The following is a 14,324-nucleotide window of genomic DNA, read 5'->3' on the forward strand; positions in this document are numbered from 1 at the left end:
GGTCTTTTTGAATCCTCTCTCTCTCTTCTCTAGTATTAGCTATCCCTCCTAGCTTTGTGTCATCAGCAAATTTAATCAGTTTACCCTCAATTCCTTCATCTAAATCATTGATAAAGATGTTGAACAATACAGGTCCCAGGACGGAGCCCTGTGGTACCCCACTTGAGACATTCATCCAGCTGGATGTGAAGCCATTTACAACCACCCTTGGAGTCCGATCACTAAGCCAGTTATGAATCCACCTAACAGTTGCCTGGTCCATTGCATACTTGGTCATTTTTTCAATAAGGATGGTGTGAGATACTTTGTCAAATGCTTTGCTGAAGTCAAGATATACTATATCTACAGCATTTCCCTGATCCACCCAGTCAGTGATTCTGTCATAGAAGGAAATTAAGTTAGTCTGACATGACTTGTTAGTTACAAACCCATGCTGACTCTGGTTAATCACTTCATTCTTATCCATGTACTTACATACATGTTGTTTAATAATTTGTTCAAAGATCTTTCCTGGTATAGAAGTCAGACTCACCGGCCTATAGTTCCCTGGGTCCACCTTCTTCCCCTTTTTGAAGATAGGAACAACATTTGCTCTTCTCCAGTCTTCTGGGACTTCTCCTGTTCTCCAAGAACTTTCAAAGATTATGGAGAGTGGTTCTAAAATTTCTTCTACGATCTCCTTCAGTACTCTGGGGTGTAATTCATCTGGACCTGGAGACTTGAACTCATTTATGTTAGCTAAATTTTCCCTCACAATCTTTCTGTTTACAGATAACTTGGATTCCTCTATTCCTTTAAAAGGACAGTGAAAATCAGTTGATGTTACATTTTCTTTCTGAGAGAAAACAGATGCAAAATAGGAATTAAAAAGTTCGGCCTTCTCAACATCCTCTCTTACCATTTCTCCATTTTCATCCTGTAAAAATCCTATAGCATCTTTGACTTTTCTTTTACTTTTGACATACCCCCAAAATCCTTTTTTATTGCTTTTGACATCTCTCGCAAGCCTTAATTCATTGTCAGCTTTAGCTAACCTGATACATGCCCTGCAGGATCTGCAGACTGCATTATAATCTTCTTTAGATATGCCTCCCTCTTTCCATTTAATAAACATTTCTTTCTTTCTTTTTAGCATGTGTTTAAGTTCTGTTTTCATCCATCCTGGTTTCCTTAAATGCTTCCCATTCTTCCTACTTTTCGGGATTGTTAACGATTGTGCTTTGAGAATCTCATTTTTAAAAATTTCCCATCCTTCCTGGACATTTTTGTCCTTAAGGACATCCAGCCATTGGATCCCTCCTATTCTCTTTCTGAGTCTCTTAAAATCTGCCTTTCTAAAATCTAACCTTGAAGTTTGAGTCTTCACATGTCTTCCTCCTCTAGTTATCCAAAATTCTATAATAGCATGATCGCTGCCTCCTAGGGTCCCAGCCACCTTTACCTCCTCAACCATTTCCTCCCTGTTTATAAGGATTAGATCCAAAGTAGCAGATCTCCTTGTTTTCTCCCCTACCTTTTGGAAGATAAAGTTGTCAGCAAGAGAGGATAAGAATTTGCTTGACCTGTTAGTTTTACTTGAGAGAGATTCCCAACAAATGTCTGGATAGTTGAAATCTCCCATGACCACTACGTCATATTTTTTGGAGAACTTGGTCATTTGATACATAAAGAGTTCATCCATATCTTCAGCTTGCCCAGGTGGCCTGTAGTAAATGCCTACAATGGTGTCCTTTCCGTTGTTCTCTCCTTGTTTTCTTACCCAAACAGTTTCCACAGAACTCCCAGTCTCTGAAGCTTCAATCTCTGTGCAGATATACGCTTTTCTAACATACAATGGCAACACCTCCTCCTCGTTTATCAAGTCTGTTTCTTGCAAATAAGTTGTAGCCTTTTAGCCTTTTATTCCAATCATGTGTATCGTCCCACCAAGTTTCAGTGATTCCAATGACATCATATTCCTTTTCCTGCATTAGTAGTTCCAATTCTCTTTGTTTGTTGCCCATGCTTTGTGCATTTGTATAAAAACATTTTAGTTTGTGATTGGTTTCTCTTCCTCCCATATTTTTATTATTTAAATTGTTTTGTCTTTGTTCTTCTTTTCCACTTCCAGTAGCAGAGATCTCAATAGTATTTGTCAGCTGTATGGCTTTTTCTGGCCTTTTGCTTCCCTTCCCACATTGTTCTAGTTTAAAGCTCTTCTGATGAGTGTAGCAAGGCGACTTCCAAATACATGTTTTCCAGTCTTCGTAAGGTGCACCCCATCTCTAGCAAGTAGTCCATCGTATAGGTAATTCATTCCGTGATCCAGAAATCCAAATCCTTGTTGACGGCACCATCGACGTAGCCAGTTGTTCACCTGTAGAATCTTATTCCACCTCATTGTTCCATGGCCATCCACTGGGAGGATGGATGAGAAGACCACCTGCGCTCCCAATTCTTTCACTTTCTTGCCTAAGTCTTCAAAGTCACTGCAGATGGTTTCCAGGTCCTTTCTTGCGGTGTCATTTGTTCCCACATGTATTAGCAGGAATGGGTAGTGATCTGTAGGTCTGAAGAGTCTTGATATCCTGTCAGACACATCTTTAATTTTTGCTCCTGGAAGACAGCACATTTCTCTTGAGGTTATGTCTGGTCTGCAGATAGCAGCCTCTGTTCCTCTTAACAGGGAATCCCCCATGACCACCACTCTCCGTTTTTTCTTCACAACATTCTTCTTTCTCCATCCAGGAGGATTCTGAGGGCTTACAAGGTTATTCATTGCTGGCAAAGTCTTATTTTGCTGTATTTCTTCATGGTTCTCCTGCGTGAGAGCCTGGTACTGGTTCTGAGCAGTATGGGTGCTGACTGCCTCTCGATCCTCCTGCTTCTGTGGGTCACATGCTTCCATTCCTCTGTTTCGTCAGGTGCAGTTTGAATTTCTTCTCTTTCTGAATCATGAAGAGATAATTCTGCTCTGTCTAAGAACTCTTCACCTTCCTTAATGATTTTCAAGGTAGTTAACCTCTCTTCTAGATTTCGCAACTTTTCCTCCAACAGGGACACAAGCTTGCATTTCTGGCATGTGAAGTTTGGCTTTTCCACTGGCAAGTCTGTGAACATGTAGCAGGATATGCAGCTCACCAAATGGCTCCTGGACTCTTCCATGTTCTTATTGTTAATGTTCTGAAAACAGTGAAAAAAGCTTAAAAAAAAAGCTTCAAAATGCGCACGCCGGTATGTTTTTACTATTGTTACCCGACTCAGTGTACCGTTTGTGGGTTGTAGAAGTACCCAAGTGCCCCTGCCCGTTGGAACCGTTTTCGATTAGCGTATGCGTAGACGTATTGCATTATTGGCTATGACTACGTCCTGGTGTAATAAGCCTCCACTGGTGGTAATTTTGGATTGAGGGACTTATTCGCTTATGCATAGCGCCCCGAACAAGGCGATCGCAAATGCAGTAGACAGTAATGTTGCTTCAAATTGTGAGTGTCATGTTAATGGTGTTAGGGATATGATGTGAGAAATCAGTTTTAGTGACACGGGACGGGACGTCTACACTCCTGACTTGGCTGACCCCTTTTCCACCCTTTTATGGATTGTCTGATGATGAATCTCTTTGTCACATCTCCCCAATTCAGTAGTTGGAAGTGAAATGCTACTCTTGTCAGACACCGCTGTGCTAACACCCCTGATATGCCCCTCATCATTAGCTGGTGGAGAAATTCTATGGTGACTTGTAATCTGGCTTGTTCACATTGGTCAACCCGTCTGCCTGCTACTAGTCATGTCCACTCTTCCCATGCCTTACTGTATGCTTGCCACGTCGACGGGGCAACTGATGCTCTGATTAATGGCATCAACTATTCGCCACTAGATCCCATAGGGAGGGTGGGCAACTGTTGCCCAATGGGTGGGCGGTGGGGAGGAGTTCTGTGAAAATCTGCCAATTGAATTGTGATAAAGCGTTAGCAGCAGCTTTAGACCCCTCAGCATCGTGGCTAGCGCGGACCAATACATTGTGTTTTAGGCACAGGAATGCTAGCCGGCGTAGTAGGCCTAGCACTGGGAGAGACGATGATGCCATCTTATTAATGCAGTGCGCTAGGCTGGTGTTTTTTCGTTATGAAGCGTATATTTTTGTTAGCCATGCCCCATATTTCTATTGCTACCACTATTGGGAAGAAAAATTATTTTCCAGGCTAGATGCAGCTAAAAATTATTACTAATTTCAAAGCTGGAGGAGCTTGGTATAGATGGCCTAATACAATGAGTACCACACACTGCTACTATGCCCAAAATTATTTTCCAGGCAAGATGCAGCTACAAATTATTAGTAATTTGTAAGCTGGTGGAGCTTAGTATAGATGGCCTAATAGAATGAGTACCACACACTGCTACTATGCCCAAAATTATTTTCCAGACAAGATGCAGCTAAAAATTATTTGTAATTTGAAAGCTAGTGGAGCTTAGTATAGATGGCCTAATAGAATGAGTACCACACACTGCTAATATGCCCAAAATTATTTTCCAGGCAAGATGCAGCTAAAAATTATTACTAATTTCAAAGCTGGTAGAGCTTGGTATAGATGGCCTAATACAATGAGTACCACACACTGCTACTATGCCCAAAATTATTTTCCAGACAAGATGCAGCTAAAAATTATTTGTAATTTGCAAGCTGGTGGAGCTTAGTATAGATGGTCTAATAGAATAAGCACCACACACTGCTACTATACCCAAAATTATTTTCCAGACAAGATGCAGCTAAAAATTATTTGTAATTTGAAAGCTGGTGGAGCTTGGTATAGATGGCCTAATACAATGAGTACCACACACTGCTACTATGCCCAAAATTATTTTCCAGGCAAGATGCGATTAAAAATTATTAGTAATTTGAAAGCTGGTGGAGCTTAGTATAGATGGACTAAGAATAAGTCCCACACACTGCTACAAGCCCAAAATTATTTTCCGAGCTAGATGCAGATAAAAATTATTTGTAATTTGCAAGCTGGAGGAGCTTAGTATAGATGGACTAAGAATAAGTCCCACACACTGCTACAAGCCCAAAATTATTTTCCGAGCTACATGCAGATAAAAATTATTTGTAATTTGCAAGCTGGTGGAGCTTAGTATAGATGGACTAAGAATAAGTCCCACACACTGCTACAAGCCCAAAATTATTTTACAAGCTAGATGCAGATAAAAATTATTTGTAATTTGCAAGCTGGAGGAGCTTAGTATAGATGGACTAAGAATAAGTCCCACACACTGCTACAAGTCCAAAATTATTTTCCGAGCTACATGCAGATAAAAATTATTTGTAATTTGCAAGCTGGTGGAGCTTAGTATAGATGGACTAAGAATAAGTCCCACACACTGCTACAAGCCCAAAATTATTTTCCGAGCTACATGCAGATAAAAATTATTTGTAATTTGCAAGCTGGAGGAGCTTAGTATAGATGGACTAAGAATAAGTCCCACACACTGCTACAAGCCCAAAATTATTTTCCGAGCTAGATGCAGATAAAAATTATTAGTAATTTGCAAGCTGGTGGAGCTTAGTATAGATGGCCTAATAGAATGACGCTATGCCCAAAAGGTTTTACTTGGCTAGGTGCAGTAAAAAAATTGTATTCTATACACAGGTGGTGTAGCTTGCAACACAGATATGCTACTCCACTGACTAACACACACTGCAAGAGGCCAAAAAGGATTTGCTTAGCCAGATTTAGCCAAATGCTATGAAAAACACTTGCACAGCACTGGCACAGACCTGCCTGGGAAAAAGTCCTAGGAAATGCTGTAACCTAGTCCTCAAAAGGACTGCAATTACAATTAGTCCCTACTCCCAACCTATCTATTTAAGAGCACAGACCTGCCTGCTAAAAGTCGTTGGAAATGCTGGAACCTAGTCCTCAAAAGGACTGCAATCACAACTATTCCCTACTCCCAAGCTATCTGTATATTTCTGAGAAAATTGGCTTGAAATTAACACTGAAAGTATAGCGCACACAGCAACAGCGGTGCCGTCTAACACGCAGCTGCAGCAGTGAGAAAATGAAGGCGACGGGGAAAATGGCTGGTCTTATAGGGCAAGGACATGTGACATACACAGCCAATGACACATGCCCTTGCTTGTGTGAAAAAAAGCAGTTCGCTCCGTGTGTGCGCTGCTGATAGGCTGACAGATTGCACCTCCCCACTGTAAATGCGGGAAAGAGAAAAAAAAATGGAGATCTTCATTATTTATGCAGAGATCCATCCCCTACCCCTCCCCCCGCCCCGCTGTACACTCAAACTGCGTATTAACATTGATTATCAGCATTACTGTGAAAAAATCCAGTTATGATTTTGGTGCACGAACAGTTGTCGAACATAACCTCGAACAGCCGGATTTTTTTAAAATCGTTCGTGTTCGCCGAACGGCTCGAACAACGCTCAAAACAGCTCATCTCTAACGTTAAGGTGCAAGGAAGACGTATTAGTAGATGATCTCAGAATTCTTTCCTCCGTGTCTATCCAAGAACACTCTCAATTTACTTAATCAATGTAAATTTAAAAAGTTTATCTCATGATGCAAACTATAGATAACACTGAAGGACAGAAAGTCCAGATAAGATTTAGCTTATAAAAGAATAAAAGTAAAACACTAAAAAAAGCTCCTCAGTTCTGGAACAAGATTCCTTGTACGGATGATTAACACAATGAAGGAAGCAAAACAGTATAAAGACACAAAATAAAAGGTCTCATATCTGATGCATACTACATCATCTGTCAAATGTGGTGGAGGCAGTGTCATGCCATGGGCATTTAGAGTGTTTGTGCAGGTTTCCTCCAGGTTCTCTGGTTTCCTCTCAGATTCCAAAGACATACTGATAGGGAATCTAGATTGTGAGCCCCAATGGGGACAGTTATGAAAATGGTTAGGGTATGTGCACACGATGCAGAAATGCTCAGGATTTTTTCCTGAGCATTTCTGCATCTCCCTGGCAGGAAAAAACGCATGCGGATTGACAAGGGACATGCGGAAATGAAGCGGTCTTCACTTTCATTTCCGCATGCGGGTTGACAATCGCTTCCCAAGCGATTTTAGCATCACTTGGAAAGTGCTTGTCAACTTAACACTATATAAATCCATGCAAACAGCATGGATTTATATAATGTGTGAATGTCAAAAAATAAAAAATAAATATATACTTTACCCTCTGATGGCCCCCGGTGTCCTGCTTCGCACGGTCCCGGCAACCGGCAGTGAAGACTGAAGGACCTGCCGAAGTCAGCGTCACGTGACCCGTCACATGACTCTGACGTCAGCGAAGGTCCTTCTTCATTCAACCGCGAAGTGCCGGGAACCAAGCAGGAGCGCTGCGCGGGCCGTGAGAAGGTGAGTATATATATATTTTTTATTTTATTCTTTTTTTTTTAATGGTACCTGGGTCTGGATGAGAGTCCTCTCATCCACACCCGGGTACCATCCGCACATTAGACCGCATGGAATGCGCATCAACATATACAGTGATGCAGATTCCATGCGGTCTAATGCAAGTCAATGGCGCCAAAAAAGCAGCATTTCCGCAAAATTAATTGACATGCTGCGGATTTTTGAGCGCAGCATTATAGCTGCGGAAAAATCCGCATCATGGGCACAGCACATGCGGATTTCAATTGGGGAGCATTGCTGCATTTCTACCATGGGTTTTTCATGCGTTTCCGCGGCGTTTCCGCAACTGCAAAAACGCCGCGGAAAAGCATTAAAAACGCATCGTGTGAACTCAGCCTAATAAAGCGCTGGGGAATTAATGGTGCTATATAAGTGAGTAAAATAAATAATAAAAATGAAATAGCTGCCAATGGAGCTGGGTTGTGAGTATTATTAGTGTGACTGTGAATAGTCATAGCAGGATGAATTGAAGTGAAATGAAGTGTGTAGAGTTTTACATTCTGCTCTGTTTCAGTCAAATTATGTGAATCTGGAGAGCTTCAGTGCACAGATGTATAATAATGACCAAAACATACCGTAAAAACAACCCGATATCTTCTCAAGGCAAAGGAATGGAATATCCTTCACCTGAGCTCAACCTAAATGAGCATTATCACTATTGAAGACAACCAAGGGCAGAAGGACCCACAGACAAGCAGCTAATAGAGACGGCTACAGTAGTTATAGAGTAAAGAATCACTTTCTACTTCAAGCATGGGAGATTTTTCAGGATTCTGCATATTGCACATAAAGTATAGTAGATACCATATTTTTCAGACTATAAGACGCACCTTTTTCCTCCAAAATTTTGGAGGAAAGTGGGGGGCGCGTCTTATAGTCCGAATACTATATACATGTATATACTGTATGGCTGTGCGTGGTGGTGGGTGTGGGGGAGCGGCAGCGGGGGATCAGCGTGGCACAGGAGGCAGCAGCAGCCTGCTGCAGCCTACCCTGTGCCCACTATTAAAGAAAATTAATATTTCCTGCTCCCCACGCCCATGGGCGTGGAAAGCAATGAATATTCATTTTCCTTAAAAGCTGGCACACTGGCGCCGCAGCACGGCTCCTGCTGAATGAATACTAGGATGGGGGATCAAGGGTTGCCATGAATACCAGGATGGGGGATCAAGGGGTGTCATGCATACCTGGATGGGGGATCAAGGGGTGCCATGAATACCAGGATTGGGGTCAGGGGGTGCCATGAAAACCAGGATAGGGGATTAAGGGGTGCCATGAATACCAGCATGGAGGATAAAGGAGTGCCATGCATACCAGGATGGGGGACCAAGGGGTGCCATGAATACCAGGATGGGGGATAAAGGGGTGCCATGCATACCAGGATGGGGGATCAAGGGGTGCCATGAATACCAGGATGGGGGATAAAGGGGTGCCATGCATACCAGGATGGGGATCAAGGGTTGCCATGAATACCAGAATGGGGGATCAAGGGGTGCCATGCATACCAGGATGGGGGATCAAGGGTTGCCATGAATGCCAGAATGGTGGATCAAGGGGTGCTATCGATACCAGGAAAGGGGATCAAGGGGTGGCATGCATACCAGGAAGGGGGATCAAGGGGTCCCATGCATACCAGGATGGGGGATCAAGGGGTGCCATGCATACCAGGATGGGGGCTCAAGGGGTACCATGCATACCAGGATGGTGATGAGGGCCACGTATACCAGGATGTGATGGGGGCCACGTATACCAGGAAGGAGGGGCCATACATACCAGGATAGAGGATATTAACAGAATTGAGGGACATTACCCCAATACCAGTGTCAGCAGAAGACCCCCTCCCCCATAACAGGGCATCATGACCACATTTTTTGCTTAAATATTTTTTTCTATTTTCCTCCTCTAAAACCTAGGTGCGTCTTATGGTCCGAAAAATATGGTATACAGTATATTGCAGTCACCATCCTATGGTGCTAAACGTCACATATCGTTGCACAGGTTTAGAGCAGTACTGGTCATGTAGCACAGGCAGAAAGAAGTCCAATACATATTTAGTATAAACACCCCATTTCTGAGCTAAGTATTTCATCAGTATAGCTTCCCATGGGGGTCTCAGTCAGGGCCCTGTCCTGCTCTGCCCTTATTCACATTGATGTAGTTCGACACATGGTAAGGTTTTAATACTAGAGACAGGTTAGGACCATCCTGATGTGTACATACCTTGTTGTGGTGGGATGGCTTTTATGCTTTTTTTGGTCAAAATAGCGTTAATTAAGTACCCTATGTTATTTACATGTACTATTAATATTTACCTATTTACTTGCTGTAGGCTATATACTCAATTTGGGGTTTTTCTTCGGTTTTGAGTGTGAAATGGCCACAGTGGGAATGTGCTCTTACCCTTTGCACCTATACCGGCTTATAGTCCGACTCATTTCTTTGGTGTTACGTGAAGTACAGGTAGAGAGCAGTATCTCCGGAGCTGAAGCCTGTATGGTGTATATGGCTCTACTAGAAGTCCTGGTGTAATCAGTCTACACCTCAGTCTAATTGTTTTTTACAAGTTTCCTTGCTTTCTGGAAACAAATAGAGCATGCAGGCATCTAGGTGTGAAAGTAGGCCAACAAAGTCTTTTTATCTACACAAAGCTATTATCTTTAGCTGGTGCATATCTCTCCCAGCATCTACTTCCATCTATGCTAATTCTAATGCAAGAAAAAGCATTACACTGGTAAAAAGCAAAATCAAGAAACCCAAGAGAAGGAAAAATAAAATTGCTATCATTCTATCCATGGTCGTAGGCACATAGTGTACTATGCAAATGGTTACAGTCTATCACCTTTGGTCTAATTGGCCACTGGCAATTTATTCACTTCACAGATGTGAACTGGAACGTTATTATGTCTGACCATAGAAATCTCAGCAAATCAACAACATAAGAGCCCAACACTTCAGACATAATTACACATGCATATTTTTGGCTGGAAATGTTTTGATATGTAATTATCTAGCCATGGTTGCTAAGACATTCTTCTGAAACAAGCTGTTGGATAAGTATTTGTCTGGATTAAATCAATGTCAGAGCATATCCTGCTGAGAAATTTCCACTATGGCTTAGTGTCTAGAGATAATATTACTGTTGACATTGCTTCCCTGATTATATCAATAGAGCTCAGCTAGCCGGACATAAAGAGTTGTCATACCAAGCATTCATCTGGCAGGGTTATGTTACAGTTTTGGATCCTGAAGGCTAGCATGTCATAGTCAGAGTCAGGCTGAAAGAAACTGTCTCGTCAAACAAGAGTAATGATTTGTAGCACGTACTACAATGAGATACATTGCAGAACTATTGTTTTGTAAAATTTTAACTTTTTTCTCATATAACAAGCCTGGAGTTAAACCACTTACTAATAAAGCAGGGCCATGTGTCTGCATTATTACTGATAGCCTTATAGCCCATGCTAATGGAGAGCAAGGATTGTTCAACTCTCACTTTCTTTCCCCTTATAGACAAAGATTATGGAATAATTAATTAAAAAGTTTATAGGGACCAGAATATTGATGACCTATCCTTAGGATAAGTACATAGGCATACAAAGTCATCATTGCGCTTTCCCTAGATTTTTGGAGTAATTTGCTCCTTTTTAGTGGTTTTAATAATAATCAGCACTTTACATTTTAGAGTATATTTGTGACTTTTTTCTATACATTTTAAGTTGTCTTTCTTTTTAAATCTTTTTTTTATTTTTTCTCAGGCAACTTTGCTTTTCCACTTTTTTCGACAGATTCATGAAATGCGACTACCTACCAAAAGTCACATTTTTTTATACATCTCATAAAAGCCCATCACATTTCCCTGCTCTGGAGTAAGGTTTCCGGAAGAGTGTTCAATTTGAAATTTTTTTGCAACTTAAGAAAAAAATAACAAGCATTTTTTATTCTGCACAGAATTCATGAACAGAGTGCTCCATTTTGAAGAATTTGGTTCAAAAACGTCAGTGAATACTGCAAGACAAAAAATAAAGGTGACTTCAAGAAATTGCAAATGGTGAATCAGGTACATGGTGTACAGAGTAGGAACATCACAACTTGGTATAATGCACAGTGGCCTTTCTCTGGTACTACCACTCTGTGCCCATTGAAATGAGGTGCAGTACTCGATAATAACCACTAAACAATGTGCAGAGCTATGATCAATGGGGGTGTCATCTGATTTTGACAACTTATTCTAAGGGTAAGTCATTAATATCTCAATTCTGGATGATCCTTTTAAATACTTAAAGGGGTTCTCCATTTTGAGAACACTCTGTCCCCAAAAGGTTTGTTTGTAAACAAACTGTGCTTTATTCAGACTCCGCTTTAATGCTGCTCCCAGTGCCAATTATTGTCTGCAGCTTAGCGACTCATACCATCTATCCTAGCAGCGCCACTGAGCTCCCTGATTGGCTGCAGTGCCGTTGACAGGACATCAGCACTGCAGACAGTTACAAACACCAGGAGCAGCGACGGACACTTGGCACTGGATTCGGGTAGAGTGAGTAAAGCAGTTTATGAGAAAAATTGTACCCAGGGCAGGGGATTTCTGAAAACAAAAAACAACTTTAATGTTGATGCATAGTCAAAAAAAATTTTTTTATTACAAACATCTTAATTTTTGGTAGAAATTCACAATTCTGCACCCCTGTAGCCAGTTTTGCTATGCAGACTGTGACAAAGTAATCAGAGTCATAATTTTTTATTATTGGAGGCAAAGAAATGCATCGTCAGAAAATAACCAAGTATTTAAATCAGGGTTTTATTTCAAAACATTTGTATAAAATATTGGCAGAATTTTTGTATTCCACTAAAAAATATTTCCATGTTGTAATTTTCGCACTTGGTACTCGAGCAATCACAATAGGTTGATATGCCCTGTGTGATCACAGCTTGCTTGTCAGCTGTGCTGAACAAAATGGGACAATTTGAGCTTTGTCATTTCTTTATATTTTCAGGGTGGGGGGAGGGCGAATTTAAAGCCACATTCACTCATCTGTGGGTCATGGTACGTGATTCACAGACCAGCCAGATCTCAACAGACTTACTGTATATTAATATACGGTGAAGAAACCCAAAACCAGTCCATGTATCAATGTATATGGATTACGCCACAGCAATGTGTGATTGCAGCCTAAAACTCAACTTCTTTCATTCACCCTGTACTTTATTCACCCGTAATGTCACCTCTGCCATTTTTTTTTTTGCCCAATATGTGTGCATTTTAATGAAAGCAACTTAAGTATAATTAACCTGTCTGCCCCACTCCTGAGCCGGTCACCACTGTCAGACATTGTTGTTCTGTTGTCTCTTCTCTTGCTGGGCAGAGTGTTCTCTTCCCAGCCCATGTAAATGGCAGGGCTACTATCATTAGGAACATCCTTGGCCAGTAAATCATAAGGGTCAGCCAGTAATTCAATCAGATGGCTAGTTCAGTGGCCAATGGCTGCTCACAACACTCTATTTAAATTTCCAGTGTTCTCCCGTTTATTGCCCATTATGGTACACCACTCTACACTGGGGCGATATCATCGGCATTGTTCTGTATGATGCTGTCCAGGCTTAGCTGTTGAAATTTCCTGTTTTATTCCTTGATAGCCATTTGATATGACCCTTGGACTGCCTGATAATGCTCTCTGACTGTTTTTATTTCCAGGAATTGAACCTGGCTTTCCTTTTCTACTTTTTTTTGGGCTCAAATTTAGTCTTTTCCTCTGTCATTTTGATTGTGACCTTGCAATATGATTGTCCAATGGACATTTAAAAAAAATGGCTACAACATAAAAAAGTTGAAAAAACATCACATTATTTTTCTTCCTCACACTTAAATAAGTAATTTCCAATTAATAAAACCAGAATTATATGCAGGAGACAAGACATTTTACAGAGTAATCATCTTGTTTCATGATTCCCCCGTCCCTGGTTTGTTAGTCTAGTACACATTCTGCTTGTTTTGTCCACACTAATTTATACATAAATTAATCACTACAAACCATTATTCTGAAATAATGCCACAAATGCAGAAAAAAAAACAGATACCAGTAATTTGACATTTATGTTAGAAATGGAAAGAAAATAACATACAAACTATAAATCGTCTGTGCAGTGGCTGCAATAAAATGACTGTAAAATTTGTGTCTTGTAGATAATCTCATCACGTGTCTTAACCAGTCTTAGAGCAATTATTTGTTCTACTGGGAGTTCCTATATATTGGGTTGGCTCCCTTTGTTTCCTTTTAGACTAGCAGGGGACAGGAACCTGCTAGCGGTAATGAGTCCACAGAGATTCCACACCGAGGAAGTGGAAAATCTATCGTCATCAGCTCTTTCACCTGAACCCTCTGATCAGTCCCATTATAACATGTATTTGTTGCAATTGGAATAATATGAGAAATATCAGCCCTCTTATTACAATTTACACATTTAATATTTATGAACATATTGAAATTATTTGATAATTTCCATCACTTGCTTTGGTAATAATTTCATATACCAAACTTTGGTCATTTCTTACAGTTTTAAGGGAATAAACTACAAAACTGGATTAAATTCCTGTAAACAGGGACAAATAGCAATAAATCAGTTGTTCCTACCAGACACAGTGAAGGACATTTTAACCCCTTTATCATCTTGGGTTTTTCCGTTTTTGTTTTTTGCTCCCCTTCTTCCCAGAGCCATAACTTTTTTATTTTTCTATCAATATGGCCATGTGAGGGCTTGTTTATTGCTGGACAAGTTGTTCTTTAGAACAACACGATTGGTTTTACCATGTACTGTAAAAAATGGGGGAAAAATTCAGTGTGGTGAAATTGCAAAAAAATTGCAATGGGGGTTTGTTTTTTACCATGTTCATTAAATGCTAAAACTG

Source organism: Phyllobates terribilis, unplaced genomic scaffold, assembly GCF_046119375.1.
Source record: "Phyllobates terribilis strain yellow unplaced genomic scaffold, ASM4611937v1 Scaffold_3__8_contigs__length_932513732, whole genome shotgun sequence".
Taxonomy (NCBI): Eukaryota; Metazoa; Chordata; class Amphibia; order Anura; family Dendrobatidae; genus Phyllobates; species Phyllobates terribilis.